Here is a 23,556-nt window from a genome sequence, read left to right as displayed (position 1 = left end):
TGTCGTCCAGCACTGTAGCGGCATGGTGGTTCGTTGGGCTTTCCACCCTCCGCAACATGCTACTGTCAGTTTGCACTATTATCGATCTTCCAATAAATGTACGCTCATTTGGAGCGTTATTGTCCCTCCCCATGCTTTCATGACGCGTGTTCATGTTCATCTGTGTTCCTGCGCTTGCGCTCATGTGCTGCTCTGCTCGGCAGTTTCTGTCGGAGTCCGCGACATCTCTTGGCGAGCCCGCCTCGGTAAGTGCACAGACGCTTTGGCAATGTGTTAGCGCGTCTCCTTGACCTTCGGCCCGTAAAATAAAACAGCATGGCCATGCCTTCCCTGCAGCTTACGTCACGGTATATGGCTTCACGCTGACTGAATGAACGATCATAGGGCCGTAGCGTTACACTGATCACCTTGAACCCGGTTATATGACGACGATGCGATGAGGTGCCCGGGGATTTCTCACGGGAATTCTCCGTCGTGAATTCACAAGGGAGCTCGTGTGACCACGAAAATGACACGCGAGCTCGCGGAACTTGTTGATCCCCCCCCCCCCCTCTCCTGCCCCCCCCCCCCCCTCCCCCAGCAGGTCTTCCTGAGAGGGTCCCCAGACCTCACGAGCTCTCCTTCGATCGATACAACGCTTCCCAGTCGTGTTTGCGCGGCGTGCTCTTTTAATTTCGAGTCAGGCGGCGGCCGGCGGGCAGGAATTCGGCCGCCCACCGCTTCAGAGCTGCCCCGGGCGATTTATTGCTTCCTGCCGGCCGGCCGGCCGTTCGGCCGGCCAGCATTCGTCAGCTGGCTAAATATTTGAGCTGTCTGCGCGGCCAGCGCCCGGCCCGTTGATGGAGTTCGTCTGAGTGAAGGCGTCGCAGAAGTCTGCTCACGAGTCAGCATACGGATGTCGAGCCTAACGCTGCTGACGAAGGCGCCGTCCGTCCCCGCGACTCTGCCCGTGTTGTTCAAGGGTGTTCTGTTAGCGTCTTTTGAATGACGCTTCTTGGGGCTGCACTGTAGCTCGCGATTGCCTAAACGCTGGAATAGTATTGTAAAGCCCTTGCATTATCTGAACGCCGCTGTGCATACGGTATGATCTACTGGCGACAACAGTCGCCAAGTTCAAGTTGGGCAGTTCGCGTGGGGCAAAAGATTGACACTATACATTGCACCACTAGCCAGCTACAAAACCAAATTTAAGCGGGGTCAGAAAAGAAAGTCGGCTTCTTGGAGCAAAACTAGAGCAGAATAGTTCACACGCGAGGAGAGAAAAGTCTATCGGTTCGGAGGTGATCGAACACGATTCAAAGACTAGTGCAGCTATTTATGGCAAATGCTGCGCAGTTCTTGCTCCGGAGAAGGTGGCCGACGCCTCAGTTTCGAATATCATGGGATTCCAATTTCGACGGTTCAAATGCGTTGTAAAATGACTTATTCACATCATCGCAGTACTTCTAGCGGTATTGTCATCGGATTTGAACCCTGATCGTGATCCTAAAGGCAAGAAAGCAACTCGCCAAACAGTTTTTGGCCAAAGCCCGGTGCGAAGCATCAAGAAAGTTCGGTGCTTGAATAGAGGATGATACCATCCGGGCTAAACCAATGTTAAGTACAGAATTAGTCAACTGAATTTTGTCTATATGTTGGAAGCATTGAATGATATATGAGTCGTCTAATTAAGAGTGCACCCAGCTGTCTAGTCCAAAACACATGGAAAAGATGAGGCACATAGATGTGTTTGAAATTTTTTCAAATAGCCAGGCTTAGACAAAATTCGTTAGATTTTCTTCACTGAAGGCGTATACCAAAGGCACCCACGGGATGTTTTTAATAAGTGACAACATTCGGTTGTATGCATGACAACCTGAGCTGGGGTCGAAAATGCCTTTGGAATCACAGCTCATTTCTTGTTCTAGGAATAATCCTCCCGGCTTCTCACACGACGCGAAAAACGGAACCCCAGCTGACAGTCGAATAGCGCAAAAGGCAGGAGGCAGAAGGCGAGGCTTACCTGCAAATTTATAATGACAAGATGTCCGTTCTATTTCCACAGTTCCCGATGACTTTGATGATGGTTGTGATGGCAGGATTCAACTTAAAATTGCACGCCTCAAACTTGAGGCGTCGTGCGTTAGCCATCACATTTACGAAAGAGTGGTGGCCCGCAATCTGCAAAGTTTCCGACGGAAAAACTGAGCCGGGTGGTGAGGTTTTACGGTGGCCATTGTGTCGCGGTGTGGCTCGCTTTTCGTGGGGATTAGTGCTGCTTTGTGTAATCGCGGTTGGCTGATGGTTGACATTGTTGTGAAATGCCTAGCGGCGTGATCAGTTGTATTTTGACGCCTGGACTCCTAACTCCTTACTGTATCCTACTTCTACACAATTTTATGCTACTTTTGCTTTCCCTTGTGCCGCTTCTACTTAAGTTTACGCTACTTTATGTTTAGATAGTGTACGCTCTATGTCCTGATGCTTTATGCAGTGCACGCTGTAGGATCTTCCGACAGCTCTACACTCCATCACAAGTTTCACCCTATGGTTGTTGTGATGTATGCATACTCTTGTATCTCTCATGCAGGCGCTTCCACACACCAAAAATTGATGTGGCTCCATTTGTGCCCTTTTTTATCAGCCTTTCTATTTCATTTGTAAACTTGCACGTGTGTAAGTAAAAGTGTGATTGCGTGCATCTAACAATAAAAAGTGGCCCGCGAACAAACACTAACAAGTAATTGGGAAGACATGCGTGAAAAAGGAGCCTTTGGGCCGCTCCTTCTCCCTGGTACTTCCAACGTCCCAATCCTCCCCTCCCCCTCCCCACCTCCCAGTCCTCCCCTTCGTTGGTGCGCTCGCGTCCCAACCCTGCGTCGAATGGCAGTCGCGACCACCCGCCTCCATCCACCGGGCCGCCGCCGGAGGCCGGAGTGCGACGGGCGGCAGTAAGGCCGGCCTGCCCGTCTATCTGGCCGCCTCAGGTCGGCGCCAAATATGCTGATGCGATTCCAGTCGCAGGCGCCGCGGATAGTGCTTTCAATTTCTGTGCGCAGCCTATCCCAGTGCCCGCTATTGAGAATTTATTCAATCATCGCCGGGGCCTCGCGACGAAGTGAGATAATGGCGTTGACGAGGCGTGCCGGCGCCAGCGCTGGTCCGATGGCTCCAGCTTATCCGAGTGTCTGGCAGCCTCTCCGTTTGCCTCCATCTGTTTTTGAGTGCGTTCCTGTTCTCGTGTGATGTATACAAGTGAGGTGTAAACTGGCACAAAACAGGATCATGTAAAATCTTGCAAAAATTGGGGCATGGTGTGTGACTTGCACAACGTTAATGTCAATGTTTGAGGGGTTACTGCGTGTAAGTGATCCAAGGGATGGTTCATTATATTATTATTCCTACAGTAAAATATCTTGAAAGACTTCACGTTACCGCTACTATTCCATGTATTAAACCGTTTTTAGGGATACAGTTGCTTGCGTAAGGTGGTCATTTGTACCTACTTGTCATGACATAATGTTAACCATAATCCAGCATATTTCCATACAGTTGATGAAACGCTGTGAAATATTTAGAGCATTTGGCGTAGAAAACCAAGTAGTAATTTGCAGGCAGTTGGCTCCACAGGTTTGGATTTTTCATTCTCTTTTGCTGGATCTCAGTTGATATTGAGCAGTTTTGCACACCGTGCACCATCTTTTACCCCATGCACGACCTACCCTCGACGAACGTCCTCTGAGAAAACTACCATCGAAAACATCTGTATTGTGCTTACCATCTACGTGACCTTGTCAAGATCGAATATGACAGAAAACATCGACGAATTTTGTATCCAGCCAACCGGTCGCGTGTAGGCTCGATCAGATATCTGTCTGGGTGAGTATTGTTGCACAACAGTGACTATCTGGCCGGTTGCACGCGTTAGGTTTAGCAAGTTAGCACAATGTCAGACCGCGCCAGCATTTTCCGCTTGCGTTCCATCATCAATCACCATTCCGTCATTGCGCTGACATATTATAGCACGTGCCAAACGGACACTAGCGTCTTCATTGTGCTCAGTTCGATTTGCTTTGCCGTATGGGTCGTGGGCAGACGTTCTGATTGAACTTCTGGTGTAAACATCGCGCGAAGTTCAGGCTTGTTAAACTTCTCCGAGGTCTGGATGCTCAGCCACATGCACACTATATTTTTATCTCCAGGCTGTTCGCACTCGCTGTTATGAAACGAACATATGTTTTTTTTTAAAACAAAGACACCTTCTTCATATGTTCATCACCTGTCTTTCTGTTGATCAGCCCAGTCAAATATAACGGCTGAAATCAGCAGGATACCGCCAACTGTGCCTCATTGCTGGATCAATCCACTCTGGTCTACAACGCAAAACGCATGTTGTTCTTCCAGCAGCTTAACACTGCACCGCGTCGCACGGGCCCAATTGCCGGTGTTTAAGCCCTAGAATCTTGTCAGCAAGCTGCGTCTTGTACCGCCGCGCGCAAACACACAAATAACGCGCGAACGCTCGCGTGTTACCGAACCCGAGGCGGCTGTCGGCGCAAAACGAGCCATCTTCGCCGACAAAAACTAAACTCGTCCTGCAGCCTGCGTGCAAGCAGGTGCAGTCCGACGATGACCTTGGGCGAGGGCGGCCGTGACCTTGGCCTTGGCTGGTCAGTCGTCGGGCGCGGCGCCCGTCCCCAGCCAGCCTAGCCACCTGTTGTCCCTAGCTCGCCGCGCGTGCCCGAAAACATCTGCGGGGACGATAGACGCGGTGGGCGCGCCTGAGACGTAAGTGGGATGAATGAAGGCGCTTGTTTTGGAAACATCGACAACAGTGCAAGGCTTAGAGCGGACGCTACCAACAAGACAGGAAAATCGTGGGTACTGCTCCTGCCCGGAAGGTTACTCCAAATTGCACGAAAGCGCACCTGTCGCGAAATACGCGCGCACTTTGCGTCTCCTGTTGCGTGATCAAGTACTTTTTGGAGAGGTTGCCCTCGTTTCGGATTTTTATTTTGCGTTGCGGCACTCGCTTGCTTCCGTGCTTCGTATTGCAATGGTTGAAAGACTTCAAGCCGAGACGCGCACAATGCAATGTCGCGGGCCGGTGCTCCTTCCTTAGCGAAGGCGGGACCGCGGACATCAGAAAAAATGAGGGCGCCCAAAGAACGTCCAATTTGACGTCGGGCGCTGCAGCGCACCACAGTTAGGGGATTAAGGGATCAAGGGATTAAGACCCTTCCGAGAAAGGACATCAAAGGCATCATGAGGGCCCGCAGGCACTGTGTCCTAGAGGGGCTCCACCGGAGCCCTTGTCGGGACCTCCACGAGGTGGGCCCCTCCTTACGAAATCCCGCGTGCGTGGCTCTGGCTGCCCACGTGATTATCCCGTGTCCCTGCTTCGAACGGGCACACGCTTGTAACAAATAACAAAAAAGCCATTCGACAACGGGTGCATTATTCCATAAATCCTGGCGGAGCGGTTGTTCGCCACTCTCTTTTGTTCGTGTTTACCTTGGTGAATCAGAAACAATGTTCCTACGGGCGCAAGCGAGTTCCGCTCGCATCATTCTGTCGCATCGTGGCAACAGGATTTCGTCGAAAAAGTACAGCTCCACAATGCAAAAGTGCAATCTACTACCGGCAAAAAGGCGCTGCCGCCGTTCGGATCCCCCGACAGGAATGCGCCTCGCACATGTGCTCCGCGTGCGCTGTGGTGGAGCACATAGCGCGTGCAGGAATTCCTAAGCTGGAAGCGGCATCGATTACGTCGATCGTATCAGGGCGGCGATCGCGACTAGTCGACAGAGAATGGAACCAGAATGGCTGTGAGCGGGTGGTCCGAATAGGGCCAGGATTGTTCACGTTACGTTACGTGTTACGCTGCGGAGGGTTCCCCTAATTATTACCTGGAGTTATCGAGTAGGTCTGTTCGGTTATGAGGTCGCAGAGGTATTAGCGCGACCACTAGAAGCTCGATTGTCAGCAGTTACGTGCTGCTGAATGACCTGTTTTCCCAGTGCGCTGTGAACCGCGCAGTGCCTTGGGTTGTCCCGTCTCATAACGGTCATTGGGAGCTTGGTTCAGCTCGTGCGGCGCCCAGAAAGTACTAACGTGCTTTCCAAGTACGTTACGTTAAATATGGTTGGATATGGCTCCAGGCATCTGTGCGAGGCGTTTTTTTCCGGTGCTGTTGTCCCATTCAACCGGTCCAGGTAAGCGCATACATACCTGCGCCTCGTCAGACCGTTCATAATGAGCCACGCTTGTGCTGGAGCGATGCTAACAGTGCTGGCTGTACTGGCCAAGACTCCAGATAGCATGCAACGGCTTGGCGTCGGTAAATGAGACTGGGCAGGGACGCACCCAGAACATCCATTTCGGGCGGGGCAGTGGCACACAGCTCACTTAGCCCGTTTAGCTCGCTTGGCTCACCAAGCTCACTTAGCTCGCATCCTTCGGAGTTGCACATGCTTCTCGATAGCGCAGTTCGATCCACGCATTGTTGGACATCCGAACAATAGAACGAATTGGTTTGCGCGGCTCATTTTCGTATAGCTGTAGGGGCTACACACCCCGCATGGTGAAATGACAGTGAAGAAACACCAGTAAAACTGGCAACGCCAGTTTCTACGCCAGGAGTGACCAAGGTCGTCCGTACCACCGCGCGTTGGAGGAGCCAGGCCCCGAACGCTCGACGGTTTCCAGAAACCCAACTTAAGAGCGGGAAATGTCTCACTTTTCTACCGCCGCGGGGAGGGGGAGGGGGGGGGGGCGTGGCCGTATCGGCCTGATCAGTTCCTGTGGGTCTGATTCTCTCGCCGCCTTCTGCAGTTCACGTGTTATCTAGGTGGTGCTCGAGTTTCGAAGCAAACCTTGCGAATCCCTTACATCGCAAGGGGCATGATGACGACTCAGCGATGGTCAACGTTCCGTGGCATATTTGCGTGAACTGAGGTGTAACGTAGGTCACCACCGTTCCCTTGAGGGGGGGGGGGGGCAACAGAGGTTACCGCGGATGCCAGCCTGTGATAGATACCATGTTCGCCAACGGTTAAGTGGTGTAGGGAATTTAAGAGCGGGCCAATCCTCCTCCTGCTCATTTATATTTATTTTGCATTGCAGGAACACCCCACAAACGACATCCACACGATGCACGACAACCACAATCGACAGGACAGAGACACGACATCGACATTGCTGACATCGCGAATGACATCGACTTTTGCAACCGAGAGACGCTGGCCATCGCTGCATCAGGGCACATTTGGAAGCTCGGCTTCGCTATGCACCTGCAACGCGTTTCAGCGCAACCTCCTGAAACAGAAGTGCCATGAGACTCGTACGGCTGCTCTCAGTACGCCAGCGGGATGACGCGGCGCACTTCGTGACCCCGCGATGCCCCTCGCTCGCCAGGCCAATGCATCATCAGACATGGACGCTTAAAGCCCCCTCCCCATCTCAACCCGCCCCCCCCCCTCTCCCGTGGGGTCACTGCCGGTACAAGGACGGACGAGTTGGGGCCCAGACAGGCGCTCAGTATGCACGCGGCGAGCGATGCTCCCGACCCGGGCCCCGGGGCGATGACCCGATCATGGCGTGCTCGTCCGGCCAGGTTCGCTGATGACGTCACTGGTCTGGGGACCCGGGGTTGGGGGGAGGCGGTTACACTAGGATGGGGCGTGCTTCGCGGCGGGTCATAGTGCGGTGATGGCCTGCCCGGACTCAATTTTGGGATATGAGTCTCCTTACACCCCTCTCGCTTGCAATATCTCAGTATCACTCTCACAAATACGTGTCGCCGCTTCGCGCTATGTGCATGACGCTTGCTGCTTTTCTCGAAAGTGGATCAGGCTGGAAAGGCAATATCTATCACAACAAACTAGCCTTCGTTCGTTGTCGGCATATTTTTGTGCATCGATGTGGGGAAGGCAAAAATTGTTACCTACATACTTTCCTTAACATGTTATGCGTCGCTCAGTACAGAGTTACGAAGACCAGATAATAAATAGATGCAATCATGCGTATCTATCTGTGTGATGCGTCACGCATCACCATGACTTAACCCGCCAACACCGCTTCACCCGTCGACATAACAGGGTGCGACCGTATCGGCAACAAGGCCACTCTGTCGGTGCCCGAGGCTGTGTTTACTGTCGCCACCGCCGGTGATGAGACCATCAGTGCTGAATGAGACGGGCTGCTGTGGCCCGCAGTCTGGCGCCCGCAGTCCGGCGCCCGCAGTCCGGCGCCGTTGATGTACGCTGCAGCGACGTCGGAGGACGTTGAGTCACGTTTCGTGGCACCGCTGTCTCCGGGACTCCGGGTTGAGGGATCCAGTGGTTCTAGGCTTCAGCGTTATGTCTGGTGATTCAGGGAGCAGAAAGCATGAAAAGTGCAAAAATACCGTTGTGGACCCCAATGATCTGGAAGAAGCACCACCGTTGCTTGCATCGATAGAAGTACAATTACTGATGAAAGAGGTAGTGTTCTTAAACCGACATATTCTGATAGGTTTATCTGAGGTTTTGTTGAGCTCGACACGAGGACTGGATTTTGTTCATTTTTGTGTTGGTCTCTCTGTTTTTTTTTATCGAAAGTACGAATGTATCCACCCAGCACACAATGGCTTTTTAGAGCTGTTTGTTCCTGTTGGACAGCCCCATGCAGTCACAGTGAACAACGCGAGCAGGGCGAGCGGCCGCGACCGTGTGTGGTAGTACAGTGACGTCATCAGCACGGCCGAGCGGCTCAGCTGTTTTTCGGCCTGTGTTTGGGCGATCAAGCGGCTTTAGGGGTATAAGAGCCCGCCTCGCGCGCTGCCACGAGCATCAGCGGAACCTGTGAGTGGCTCGATAACGTGTAGCTCGGGGCGGTCCGCCCGTGGCGAACGTGGTGTAGATTAAAGAAGATTATTAGATTAAAGATTTTTTAAAAAATTAGATTTTTATTAGATTAAAGAAGTTCTCATTTCGAGTGTTCATTGTAATAGGCGCAGCGTGAGCGGAGATTCGCTTCATCGGAACCGAGTTTATTTGTATCTGGGTAGGTTTGGTTGGTCTCATACCTCTGGTTTGCACCGGAAACGTCCCATTCGATCAAAGACGTAGTTCCACAAAACCAATAGGAGAGCTGCGTTAAGAAAGTGGTTAAGCCTGGCCCAAATACGCCAAAATGTGTTTTTCTTCAATTTGACCCGCTTTCTTCTGAAAGTTTTGGCTTGCCTCCCACGACGAAATGAGAAGCTACACACTGATTTATATTATGTAGATGCATTTTCAGTGCACGACGTTGGTCACACCTGAGTTTTGTTCACCTCTTTTACCCGCGGTGTTTGCAGAGGCGATGTTTTACATATATCTGAGAGGCGTTATCACAGTTTGGAGAGATCGAAGATCGCGTAAGTCAGCATTGCGTGAGCTCGCGCGTAAGTCGTGCGGGTTCCTCCAAGTTGGGACGGTAAGAGCATGTCGCATAGGACTCGCTCCTGACATATGTCTGCCTATTTAAAAACCTCACACCACTTGCGAACTTGTTTGTCGGGTGCCTGTCTTACGGACATTGGAATATTCGTCCAGTGCTAGTGATGTGTAACATGCGTTTGAAAATTTTAAAACCAACAAGATAACCGGCTTGTTCGAAGTGGACAGTGCTAGGCGCTCGATATTTTGTATACAGCGCTCACAATGCACATCGTCGCGAGCATTTTACGGTGAGCCAGCGACTGCAGTGGCCAAAGTATCACTGAGGGGCCCCGGCACAACCGGGATTCGAACCCAGGCCCCTCACGCGGGAGTTGAAGGCCCTAACCAATCGGTCATCACACCCAAGTTCAGCGCCTCAAGCAGCCATGAACGGCTACCAGATCTTCAGCCTCCACTGCTGCCAGATGTGCAAGTCTTTGGTTGGCTGCAAATCCACCCAGTCCAGTGCCTCGAGCTAACGACGAGCACTTCCTCTCGGGCCCAGTCCGACGCGCCATCCTCCACGGAGCCGGAACAACTTGCTCTGTTTGGATTTTGGGCCTGGTCCGGACCGTTGTTTGCCTTGATGTGCCGGTTCGGCTGGCCAGTTTGAATGATGTGCCCAAGCTAAACAAACCAGATGGCGAGACGTGGGCGGCTGAATAGAACAGGGGGTAAACACGACACTACGTCTTAAGCCAGCCCCGCCGGAACTCATAGATGAAAGGAGGCTGTTGTCAGCAGCCGGAGGGGGCCGCGGCTGAGAACGGCGGGCGTAGCCTGGTGTTGTTTTCGCCTTTGGTGGAAGATATTTAAAATGAAATGCATTTTCTTTGACTGAAAATTCTCATTTAAATTATGACGATAGTGATTCTGAAATATGGTGTGAAAGATGTGGGGGTAGAATCGATATTGTAGGGGATTTGGGTGTTAGGTGTTCATTGCTTAGTGCTCGGTACGCGGTGCTCTTTGCTCGGTGCTCGGTGCTCTGTGCTCGTTGCTTGTTGCTCGGTGCTCTGTGCCCGGTGCTCGGCTGCGCTGTGCTCGGTGCTCGGCGCTCGGTGCTCATTGCTCGGTGCTCGGTGCTCGGTGTTTGGCGCTCAACGGGTGTCGCTGCCGTTGTTCCTCCCGATATTTTTGTCCAAATCAGCACATCCACCAACTACCGCGTTCAATTTACGTCAGTACCCACACCATGCGCGCCAAAAAGACTGCGTCTCAGTATAATGCTAATGGAAATTGGACTCAACACTGCTGCATTGATGTCTTGCGTAGATAGGCATGCTATAGGAACATTCCCTACCTAATGTCTAATTGGGTTGATAGCGATTCGGGTGCCCATTTCGTGTATCAATAGGTTCCAATATCAATATCAATGTCAATATCAATATGTATATATATATATATATATATATATATATATATATATATATATATATATATATGCTATCAATGGATAGATTTCCGTTCCTTTAAGGTGCACGCAGTTAGTGGGTAGATTGCTGTGCTCACAATAAGTCAGAAATAATTATTTCAATGATTACTGTATGCAGCAGGCAGGGGTTTTAGTGTGGTCGTCTATTATGCACGAGATGTCGTCGCGCTCTTTGGAGGCGATCCATCTCGTTCCCAGCCGGCACCGACGGACGATAACTCGCTGGTAGAAATGTTCTCGGTGTTGAGAGAAATGAATGCAGTTGCGTCAACACTTTCAATTGCACGACGTTCTAGTTGAGAAGGAGCTCAATCTTTGCTGTGTAATGTGTTCGCTTTTCCTTGTGTCTTGGTCTTTGTCTGGACGCGGATATGTTAAAGCGATAAGTATGCTAAGAATGTAATTTTCTCTATACGTGCTTAGCTGACATTGAGCTATTCTGGTGAGTTCTTGAATGTGGTCTGTTCCACGTGTATTTAACTCCCAGTGAGCCATCTTACGAGGGCTATTCCCTCGTGAACTGTCTCTTTATGTAACCTTTATGGTCTCCATGGTGCCAATGGGCACTTGAGCCCCGCGAAGTGCCGCCCAAACTACCCCCGAACAGGATCGCCGAAACAATCCAAGAGTCAAAGACCAAACAATCCAAGAGTCTGTGACCTTAAATCTACCCGGAGTTGAAGCGAACAGACTGGGGATGATGTGCCAGGCGAAACGAGAGGACGAGTGAAAATCTGCCCGAGGGAGGCTTACTGATCTACCATGCAATTAATCTTAATACGGCTTGTGATAACTTTTTCAAAGTCGGGGTTCGGGGATGGGGAGGGCTCGTCGCCAAGCCCGCCCTGGTGTCAGGTCTTCACTTCGCCAGTCCCTAAAACGCCTGATCGAAATGCTTCCGGCCGTAATGCACGAGGACGTAATCCCTGAGCTCCCAACGTGGACTCCCATTATACGGACTGCATTCGAACGACGTCATTGAGGTCAGTTTTTAATCAACGATTAGTTTCCAAATGGCGTCATCGCTTGCCCTCGGCGATCCGACCGTTGCCATGGCGACGGTCCGCGCTGCCGCTCTCGACCAGCCACACGCGCTGTAATGGCGTCTTGCCAGCGGGCACCTGAAGAGGATTGAGAGCTGCGAGCGACGGAAGTTATCCGTGCGTCTATGCTTGGGTTTTGACGCGGTACGTGTCAGTGGTGTTGTTTTTCGTTACTGATTGCGAGGCAAGCCGGAGGTTGGACAGCCTAACTTCCACCGAATTTGCGTTTTTTCAACGGATTGGGTCCACTTAGACAAAACATTAGTAATAGCCTTATTCCTCAGATAGTCCTCAGAGAAAAACCAGGAGAATGGAGATATGGATGGGTTGATATTTCGGCAACATGCCTTTATAGAAACAAAAGCAGAAGTAATGTACTTCTACTGTTGAAGTGAGAAGTAAATTACTACCACTTATATTAGTGAACGATGAGATTTAGTTCTGAATTTCCATTTATGAAATGGCTCTTATTTTGACAATGTACGTCGAGTTCAGCAAGAAACGCGCAAAGAGCTCAAAGAGAAATGCCGTGTTACTTCAAACCTTTTTCTAAATCGTCGGAATATTCCAGCAATAAATATTATGGATCTTAATTTTCTAAGCCGAGAGCACGGCCCAAATGAACGTAGGTAGATCATGGCTCTCACAAAAGAATAGAAATGGACAGCCCTGGTCTGTACCCAAATGACCGCCAGAGCGTTCCGCTGGCATGTGTACCGCGTGCGGGTGGCAGGGCTGACCTGACCCGTCACCGACACTTCCAGCGGGTCTGAACATTTGCGGCGAAGATCCCGGGAGCTGCCACGAGCCGATCTTTACGGCAGATCTATCATCTCTTTCCACGCGGGCTAATCTTAATAGAAGCGAGACGGCGCGTTCAGGCATCGCTCAATGGCACCGCATTCATATTTGCCAGCCACTGCGCCGGTGGAACGCGGGCGATCGGACAGTGGATCGCCATCTCGCGGGGCGGAGCGTCTTGCGTGCACCTTCCTCGTGATGAGGCATTGGAGGCCACGGAATGAAGTCAGTTGCCAGCCGCCTCGTCTCGCCCGCGTCCCTGGCGCGGCCCGCCGCGGGGGACAACAGGTGCGGCGTTCGGGCCAACGCCCTGTCTTCTGCTGTCGCTGACGTCACGTCCTGCTACCGCTGACGTCACGCCCTGCTGCCGCCAGCCGCGAATCCCCCGCCGGCAAGCGTGAATGAAATGCTGTCAGACGTGATTCCACCGTTGTCGGGTGTGATTCCGCTGCTCACGGGCGTGGCTCCACTGCCTGCAGGCTTAGATGCACTGCTGTCGAGCCTAAATCCACTGCTGCCGGGCCTAAATCCACTACTGTCGGGCCTAAATCCACTGCTGTCGGACCTAAATCCACTGCCACCAGACGTGAGTCAGCCACTGCCAGGCGTGATTCCACTGGTCTCAGACATGGGGTCCACTACTCTCAGGTGTAGTTCCACTGCTCCCAGACGTGGATGCACCGCTGCCAAGCGTAGATACACCGCTGCAAGGCAAATGACGCCAGACATGAATGAGCACTTTCAGGCGCGGGTCCGAACGGTCCCATCCTTCTCGGCCTGGATCCACTGCCGCTTGTCGTGGATCGACTAATGCCTGGCCTGGATGCGCAACCGCCCGTCGTCGATCCACTACTGCTTGGCGTGGATCCGCTATTGCCTGTCGTGGATCCGTTAATGCTTGGTATGGATCCGTAGCCGCCTATAGTGGATCCACTACTGCTTAACGTGGATCCGCTGCTGCCTGTCCTGGATTCGATACCGCCAGCCAGGGATCCCCTGACACTAGTGGTGGATCCATTGCGCCAGCGGTGGATCCACAGCGCCGTGTATCTCCTGCCACCAGGGCTGGATCCACAGCGGCGTACCGTCAATGCTGAGGTTATTATGTCCAGGGAACCACAAAAATCTACAGTAGTATAATGGTACTTGGTGATGAAAGTTATCCACGGATGCGTGCCAAAAAAATGCGTGGCGGTATGCGTGCGGGCGCGCTATGTAACAATTCACGAGCCAGTGGAGAGGGGCCGTGACGGTTTTGTTCTCACTAACCGCAGCGGTGGCTCAGTGAGAACCGTAAAAGATCTCAGCGGCGCAGCAGCAACGCGTGGCTGATTTATGACAGCGGCCATGAATGCTGAAGGCGCCGACTGAAACCATGAAAGCAGAGACGGATTACGCAATAGTCTGCGAGCGAGTCCGGGGCTGATGCGATTCTCACGAACGACGTGTCCATTAAGAACTCGTTTTCGGCGTCGCCCAATGGCACAGCGAGCCGTCTTCTCCACCAAACATCACCTGTAAACGCACGGGTAGCGTAGATACCGAGTTCTCATCAGCGGTGAGAGCAATAACGCCATTTTAGTGGATCACCTGAGTCACATGGAGCATCATCTGAGCTCATCAGACCAGCCCAGCGTCATTAGCACTATCGCTTCGCGGTGGTTGGCGTTCATTTCCGCCGCTGCGTGGGCCGTTCATCTGCAAGTTCGACGTCGCAGGCGGGCGTTTCTGCCGGCCGTTTTGGACGCGCGCCAACCACCGCACCTGGATTGGAGGATCCGCTCGGCGGAGGTGCCCCCGGCACCTTGCGGCTCAAAACAGACCTGCGCGAGCCTTGACAGTATGCAAATTGCACGGGCGGCCGCGCCGCAGCCTTGAACCCGCGCTGACCGCTTCAGGGTCACGGCTGAGGGATTTAGGTGTCGCGACTTAGCACGAGAGTCTTGGGCTGAGTGTGAGCGATGTCACGGCTGGGCGTTGTCAGTGTCACAGCTGGATGGTGTCAGTGTCACGGTCGGGCGGTCAGTGTCATGGCTGGATGGTGTCAGTGTCACGGCTGGGCGGTGTCATTGTCACGGTCGGGCCGTGTCAGTGTCACGGCTGGGCGGTGTCGGTGCCATGCCTGGGGATTGTGTCTTGGCTGATAGGGGAGAAGGGGGGGGGGGAGTATAGACATCATTTTCTGCGCTGAGATTCGCCATTTTAACTTTTGAGATGTGTCAGAAGCGGCATATCAATTCTAAGATGCGTCAGAAGTGGCATGTCACTTTTTAAATGTGTCAGAAGTGGCATGCCACTTCTAAACTTCAGTGTTGAGTGCTCAGAGGCATCACTGCCATAGCTGTAGCATTTCGGTGTCACGAGGCTGCGCTGCGCTTATACCGGACTAAAAGCGCCAGTATCAAAGCTGAGTGATGTCAGCGCCAAAGCTAAAAAACGCCAATGTCAAAGCTGAAAGACATCAGTGTCAAAGCTAATAAACGCCAGTGTCAAAGCTGAAAGACGTCAGTGTGGAAGCTGAGGAACGTCAGTGTCAAAGCTGAGAGACGTCAGTGTCCTGGCTGACGTGCTTCAGTGCTTGTGCTAAAAGCGTCAGCATCACTTCCCAAAGTTGCGAATGCTGCAGGTGATAATTTCATTGTCACGACAGAGGCTCTTCGGTGTCATGCCACAGGTCTACTAGATGTCGATATCGTTGCTGAGGAATGTCACCGACCGACTGAAAACAACGGTATTAAACCGAGGGGCAGCGGTGTCAGGGCTCAGAAACGGCAGTGACTCCGCTGGGAAACGCCAGTGGGTGGTGTTAGTGACACGGGTGAGAGCCGTCAGTGTCCTTGCTGCTATACGCCGGTGCCAGCGCCGCCGGAAGTGTCACCGTTGAGCGGCGGAAGTCCGAGAGACAGCCCGCCATTCCACCAGCCTTCCCCATCGCCTCACTCTGTACCAGTATCACATCCCGCCGCTGCTCACCGCGGCTCTAATGCATTTCCTGGTAGTTAATTGACGTCCGACGTCCCAAGCGCACCAGCTAAACGCCAGTGCCTTGCAGTTCCCTCCAGAACGGGCCCGAAGTGGGCGGCAGATTTTGATCGAGCCGTACAGCCTGCATGCCCGACAGTGCGCCAGTTTGGCAAACAGACGGGTCAAGTGCTCCTAAGCGTCCTCCTCCAGGGCATAGCGGCTGCGTTTGCTGCGCCAGTGCGCCGCATCCGAGAGCACGGCCACCGCCGCGGAGGCTGGTGCGCGCCGGAGGCGATCTCAGCCTCGGGGACTCACCGGGACTCGTGGCTTCGATCGCGGTGACTCTCGCCGCGTATGATTGACCGGAGGCGCGTCCAGGTAAGCGTCTCGGGGATAGCCTAGGGGATAGATAGATAGGCCTTCACAGCCGTCTAGGGGATAGATAGATAGCGAAGTAGCTCTTCGGTTTCGAACCGCGCTGATTCTCCCCACCTGATTCTCAGTGTGAGTTGTGCGTCGATTTTCTGGCGTCAACATGGGTCCTTTATTGATTTGGAGCGTTGCCAGACAAGTGCCGGCTGCAATAGCCACTAAATTATGCTAAAGACTCCAAAATCCGTCGTCCAAGGTCGGCTGAGCGCGCTAGTCGTCGGGATCATCGGCGGGCTGTGAGGCTTGGGCGGCGGCAGTGGACCCGGCATGGAGAGAGTCGTATTCCCAGGCAGGTGCTGCCACTGCCGTTGCTAATATGCAGAGGATTCAGCGGCACGGCGGCGGTGACGGCGGCCAAACAAAAGGTTTTGGTCGCAACTCCAAAGTTTCACCTGTAAAGTTTTCTCTTCGGGTGCGAGTTTGCCGCAGAAGTGTAGCAGCGGCGCGGCCAGACCCTGCGTAGGGGAGGTGAATATTTTTGCGTAGTCAAATAGAGATCAGGTGGAAATATTTGCAGGTGATATCTGCATTGATGCTAACGAAACCACACGAACACGTTTACAACAGAATCTGGCCAAACGATGTGCACTAGGTGGGGGACGGGGAGTGCGGAGTTGGAAAGAAGCTGCCCGACAAATGTTCGCGCTGAGTCCGCCTCTGCGATCGACAGCTACCGGCAGCCGCCACCGGTCGATTTCGTATCGGAGGTGGCGGCAGACGACAGTTGTTGATTTTGCCTCACGCCGATTGGCTCGTTGATCCTTCGGTCCCGGGATTTCTCGGAAGGTCGGAATTTGATTGGGCTAAACTGCCATAGTTCGACAGCGGACCGCACTCTGGGAGTGCCGTTAACGTCGATATTGGGTTCGAAGCCAGACGGTGTGCTTGTGGGCGGGCGACCGTGGTGCCAAACAGGCCTGGCTTTGGGCGGTTGCGCATATTGATCTGTGGAAGATCCGTGCGCATGGGTCTTTCGGGAACGCTGCGGCTTTGTACTTGCGTTTTCGTTGTGCTGGAGAGCCGGCGCTAACTCGCATTCGAGGTAAACACTGCACGCTAGGTTCCTTCCCATCGCGCTGCTGTTCTTTTTTACATAGCTTAATCCTTCAACTCCATGCCATAATCAGCGCGTACACATAACTTGTCCGGCTCTGCTTACGTATATTCCTAATGACATCGATGGCGTGTGATAGCTTGCTGGACAGGATAGGCGCCAAAACACGATTTTTTCATCCAGGTGCTTCTCTCTGGCCCTGGATAAAAAGTAAATGGCTGGCCGTCACCCGCCCCAGCTCGCCTGCTTTCCTGTTAGTAACGACCGGTAAGTTACATTTCGTTGAATTTTCGCAAGCTCTGTATCGTGCATTTCATACGGAGAGACTTTCGGCGGCGGCTTTCGATAGCACGGTATGGAGAAGACATGTCAAGAAAGTCACCGCCGGATGAAACTCTCGCGGGGGACTTCTTCCGTCATCTCGACGGGTTTCCGCGGCGCTGGTGCTACCCTGACCAGCCATCTCCACCTCGCTGGCCCACCCTGCGTTAGCACGCCACCAGCACGAACGCTCGCGCCCAGGAAAGAAACACTCGGCCACAGACGAGCCAGACCTAGCGGCCTACAGCGGCTCTCGTTAACAGAGCGCCGCGAGCCGAACAATGCCGGTCGTGGAGGCCACTCCTGCCCACAATAGCTTGTTGATCGCGCTCTACTGACACCGGCACGGTCATGAGGCGCGGGGTGGGTGGGGGAGGGGGGAGGGGCTGTGGTTTTGGGGCTACGGGCTGGAGGGCCGCGCTCGGGCTGTTTGCCGGGAAGTGGGAACGTGCTCGTCATGAGATCTGCTATGTTCAGGCCGTTGTGTTGATAACAGCTGCGGTCTCAAGTGATGTTTGGGCTGACAATGCCCGGAAAGTGCGGTGACTTTCAACCCCTTACTATTCGTTGACGCGTGGCCATTATTCGCACCTAATCACTTGGAACTGTCGTCCCATTAGATCAAAAGGGAAGGACGGTTGAATGTGGGGAGGCCATTGTATGGCTGGCGGGCAGTTCATTGATGACGTAAGCTGGGGTAACGCAATGGCACGAATTGGCACATATGTATCACAAGATCAGTAAAGGGTGTGTAGAATGGTTGCGTCACGATCAAATGGTTGCGTCACAATCAAATGGTTGCGTCTCGTATTCGTAGATAAGAATGGTTTTTGTGGGGTAAATGACAGTACCCACTTCACAAATCTGCAAGCACCTTTCAAACAGTTGAAGAATGCTTTCTTGTACAGCAAACTACAAGAAAAAGAGAAAAGCGCGAAATTATAATCAATTATAATACACAATTTAGCGTAAATTTTCAAGGCGCCAAAAAGTATGGGCACACATCTTCTGTTATATATCGTCTTTTCCTACATCCCATTTCCAAGTCTTCCTATCTGCTTCCAGTCCGATCTCTACCCTCGCCGCCCGCTCCCCCCACCGCCGCGGCATTATTGCCGCTCGTCGCTAGTTTCCGGATCAGTGACCGATACGATGCGGGCGTTTCCGTTCGGCTGACCTGGCCCGCTCGGCCCCGAGAGCGCGCCGAAAATAGGGGCTGGTTGCACGACAGCTGCGGACACCGGCGTTCTTTCCGCGACAAAATGCCGCGGGTGGCTGCTTTTATTTTTCTTTCTTTTTTCAAGGCTAAACTAGCGATTAGCGGATGGAAGGCGCGCAGACTTTTCTAGCCGCGCGCTGGGCAATAAATAAAGTCTGCGTTTTTCATCGGCCGGGGAGAAATTTGGTGAATTCGTCGACAAATTCAAAGGACTAATTTTCGGGCAATTCCAGGTGGCTAGACAAAATATGAAAATGAGCATTTGCATGTGCAAGGTCCGCGTGTTTCTCGTTTGTCCGTTATCAAAGTGCAAACATGATGTGATTTGAGTGTTTGCCACTGGTATGGACCGTCCAGGCGAGTGTTAGAAGGCGAAGTATGGAGTAAAACGCTGCCCCCGGAGCCTGACAAAGTAAAGGGTTCACTGAACTCTGAGGTAGCCTGTCATGGCAACACAAAAGTGAAGAAACTTTCCCGCTCCGGAGCAACGTTTTGGCAGTTCTGACGTCTCCGTCACCAGGCATTGACTGTCTGGAGCACCAATGTACGTCGTGGACTGTTCCGTGCGGTCTGTTGAATCTGGATTTTGTTTTGCCAGCTATGCAAACGCGCTTAAAAAGAAACATTATAACGGGAGGGAATCCCGGGTGAACTCAACAAGATTTAGGGTTAACTCTTCCATTAATCCGGTATATGCAGCACTATTGATTTGGCACCATTGGCATCATAGTCCAGGCCCACGGACGGGAGGAGCACCTGTCCCATTGAACATGGGGTAACTGCCACCCATCCTTTACTGCCTTTGCCGTCCGGCCTGTCGCCTTGTGTTGTTAACGGATTTTATCATCCCCATGGCAACGGTCGCGTGATTCGCCACAGGTCTCACGGGACACATTTCCAGATGGCCCCAGCGGCCGGATTCCGATGGATGATTGCGTTTTTCGTGCGACGTGATGAGATGGCATTGTAGCGTTCAGCTGATGCATTTTGTGGGGAGACTGGTTGGGTTCTCCATTTTATCAGCCGTCTTAGAATTTCGACACCGGCTAGAAGGAGGAGGAGGAGGGACAGGAGGGGGAGACCCAGCTCCAGCGCACCCGAATACTCTCGAGTGGCAATAGGCGATGCAATGCAGGCAATGCAATGCCAATGGCTAACGGGCGATGGCAGGATAGGCTGAGGACGGTCATGCTCGCGCAGTGACTAAGCATGGACTTGGAGAGATACGTGACTGTTAACAGCACTAAAAATATTGCAAAAGCATAAGACTGTCAAAAGCATCTAATGACGCAGAGATGCGTGTTATCGTCGATTTGTAGCCCATTTGAACGGAAATGCTGGTTCAGGCTTACATCAGTGTAAGACAGGTTGTACTTACTAAAAATGATTGGAACATTCACGAGCTACCTCGGTTGTGTCGCCAGTTGCGGAACGTTGTTCGAATTCTCAAATGAAATAACTTTTTTATAAGTCCGCTTGAATTACCAAAGGGAGATGTGGCTCGAAACTAGACCAATGCTGCCTTAGATTAATCGGTCTAATTAAAGAGGCACAAGCGCCATACGGTCTAATCAGATTGGCAAGCCTGCCGTAATTTGCCCTCCAGAAGATAACTGGAGTTGAACGTGACCCTTGATTCTAATTACACCCTCTGCTGACTGAGAAAGATTAGAAAACGTATGGAAATTGTCTTCATTTGAGATGAGCTGATTCGCTTAGAACCGTTGCGCTTGCAAACACAAGCCTGGCTCTTTCAAAGCTTTTTGCCGCTTGGTTTGGCATTTTACGTGAAGAGATTCGCTGTCTTGCAATGGCTGACAATCGTCGGGGTTTTTTAGTCGCTAAATTCGCACTCGTAACACTTTTCGTCTCACGTTGCATCATTCGAACTCATTTATCGCGACAACAGTGTTGTCAGAAGAAATTGTCGTACGGAAGGATTGAGTCGAGGTGCTAGCATCAAAGATGGCATGATTGTTTGAACTACCATCCTCTTCTGTTCTGCTAGTTACACGACGTTTCAGACTGTTTACTCTCTAGTCGTTGGCAGCTGTTTGGACTCCTGAGAAAGACTGGATGGTGCTTGCCTATCAGCCACGTATGCGCCGCAACCCGAGCTTATAAAGCGCTGGACTCGCAATCAAGAAGACCCTGGCTCGAATCCCAGCAATTCCATGCAGTGAATTCGGATTGGTGCGCATACATGACTGATAGACAAGCATCATCCAGTCCTCCTCAAAAGTCCACAGTACCTGACGACGGCGGGAGAGTTAGCTGGCCGAAACGCTGTGTGACTAACACAGCAGACGAAGGTGATAGCCCGCACAATGGTTCCGTCGGCAGCGTTCTGATTTTACAGCAGTCTTTTGAGTAATGATATGGCCAAGGTTAGCTAATTTTATCACCGGTGGTTTTAGACCATGTGGGTGGGCCAAGTTGTTAAAAGAAGCTTAAGTTTTAATGGCCAGTGGGCATGGCCTGTCGTACTTAAAGTGAGCAGTCAAACTTTACCATAAGTCGCTGCTTTGCCACCATTCGGCCGGGCGCAAAGTTATTCAAAACTGACACATGTCGGGAGACATTATCCACGTCGCGCTGCCCCAAAATGCATTCGCGTCGCGCGACAAACGTTTGCACGCGTACGTATACTACATGCGCTGGCTGCGAACACACCACAAACGCGCCTGCACGCGCCACAGAAATAAGCGCTGGACCCACCTCGCCACGCCGCCTGCGCGCCATTTTGGCCGGAAATATGCTCAGATGCTGCGTGACTGGCGCCACCTGCGACTGTTTTCCCGCCGAAACCACCGCTTGTCAACAACAAACCAGTATCTAACGCCGCTTGGGTCCCCGCGTTCGTGCGCTCAGCTCTTGGATTATTGAATTTCGGCGCTAGAAGTGGGTCGCCTTCGTGGGTACGGTGTGGCTGACGCCCCCCCCCCCCCCTCTCCCCGCACTGTTGTCGGTGCACGCGCTGGAGTTTATTGGGCTCGACTTTGCGGACTCGTGTTGCCGGCTCAGGAAGGGACGATTTGGGCGATGCTGTCGGTCGCTGCTTTGTTTGCTGTGCAGGGGCTAGGATCTCGGTTTGGTTGCGCTGGTGGTATGTGCCGGCCTCAGAAATCATTGAGATTTCTGGTGGATTCTTGAGATTGGGAGTAACTGGCAACCAGATATCTTCAGAAGCATGGAAGATCATGAGATTTTTAGGCGTTTTTTGGTAACGGAGGTAATTTTAGCCTGATATCGAGCGGTTGATGCAAATTGGGGCGAAGGGAGCGCGAGATCTTTTCAGTCATCCACCCGTGGAGACGGAGGTGGATTTGGCACGACGTGGTGACCTCAGGTCTCAGGGAACTGGAATGTTGAGGTGCAGGAGGAGTCAAAGGACCCGCTCCCGTTCTTTTGATGCTGGTGATGTGCTCAGGTAAACATTGCTGTTGTTTGTTCCGGATGAATGTATTCGTCGACACGGCTTTGAAGTAATCTGATTTAAGGCTGCTGGGTATGCATGAGATGCATAACGACGGGCTGGGCTGCGAGTTGCTACGCAGATTTTGTTGTGAGCAAGGTAGAAGTTCTGGGGGACGAATGAAAGCAGTCCAGTCGGAACAAAACCTGGCGAAATGCCAAGATTCATTAAAAGTTCGCCATTACTGCGCGTCTTGAAAACTCTGCCCGTACGTTTTTCTCGAGTCGGTTCTTGGAGCAGACTGATGTGCGGTGCCGCCAAGCAATTACAGCGACAAGCGCTCACAACCCGGACGTGTCCCGTCGCTAAAATAAGCGCGTTTTCGGAAACCCTTCGCGCTGACGCACGCTCCCCGATTTGCGGCGCATTTGCCCGTAGCCGAACCTGCCCCCGACACTCAACCGGCCCGTTTGTCTTGGCGTTTTTCCCCGCTGTTTCTTCTCGGTCGGATCTGCTGTGTAAACAAATCGTCGAGAAATGAGCCCGTTCGTCTGGGCCGACGGCCGCGGCTGCGTTCGGCCGGTCTCTCGGGTTTCCATATGCGCCTCATCGCGGCCCGCTTCCGGCAAAATTGAAATGGATGTGGCCGTGTGTGTCTGTTGCACGGTCCCACGCGGCCACCGACAGTGCCAGTGCCAGTGCCAGTGCCGCAAACACGGCGCTGCTCCTGAGCGACAGAGCGGTGCTGGCAATGGTTTGGCGACCGAAGAATCCCGGGCGCGAGAATTGGCGGTGGATCCGTTGAAATATTGGAGGGGAGGGAGGTCCTTTAGTCACGCTTTATTGTTTGCCGGAGTTTGTGAGAGCCGTGGGGTTAGTGGGGAAGTATTGGATGACGATGTAGTCAAGTTAAACTAGTGATATCTATTTGCGAAGACATATACTTATATAAACATACATTTAGATATAATACCGAGGGAGAGAGAGAGATCGAAAGAGAGAGAGAGAGAGAGAGAGAGATAATATATATATATATATATATATATATATATATATATATATATATGTGATTGCTATATTGGCATATATTTACTATGCATTTCATAGATTATATGTTATATACTAATGCCTCAATTCGAAAACATAGTAAAGAGAGCTTGGGGCGCCAACAGATTTTCCACTCTGGGTGTGTGTGTGTGCGTGTGCGAGTGTTATAAAAACAGATGCACAATTGTTAAATTGGCCTGTTGAGGTAATTGTTTGTTGATTTCAACGTTCTAGCAGTTTCTATATTTTTCCACGCAACGCCGGAGGCGCTTTGTCACGTTTTGCCAGACCTAACAAGTGCCAGCCCCACCCTTCTCATCCCAGCAGCTGATTGCTATATGGGGCGGGCGCACTTTCGCAGCTTTACCACATATGTGCGGTG

General features: G+C 52.2%; 1 protein-coding gene across 1 annotated transcript in view; it reads left to right on the top strand.

Annotated features, from left to right (window-relative positions):
* The window catches only part of LOC119104742 (Ig-like and fibronectin type-III domain-containing protein 1), a gene marked incomplete in the record, with an annotated part of 92,914 nt that overhangs the window by 23,106 nt on the left and 46,252 nt on the right, over positions 1 to 23,556 (top strand). Inside the window, 1 exon segment of the mRNA XM_037228461.1 lies at positions 204 to 245.

The sequence above is a fragment of the Pollicipes pollicipes genome, unplaced genomic scaffold (genome assembly GCF_011947565.3).
Source record: "Pollicipes pollicipes isolate AB1234 unplaced genomic scaffold, Ppol_2.1 Scaffold_6052;HRSCAF=7182_pilon_pilon_pilon, whole genome shotgun sequence".
In the NCBI taxonomy this organism is placed as follows: domain Eukaryota; kingdom Metazoa; phylum Arthropoda; class Thecostraca; order Pollicipedomorpha; family Pollicipedidae; genus Pollicipes; species Pollicipes pollicipes.
The sequence above is the reverse complement of the archived record's forward strand: the minus strand, read 5'-3'. Positions and strand labels throughout refer to the sequence as shown.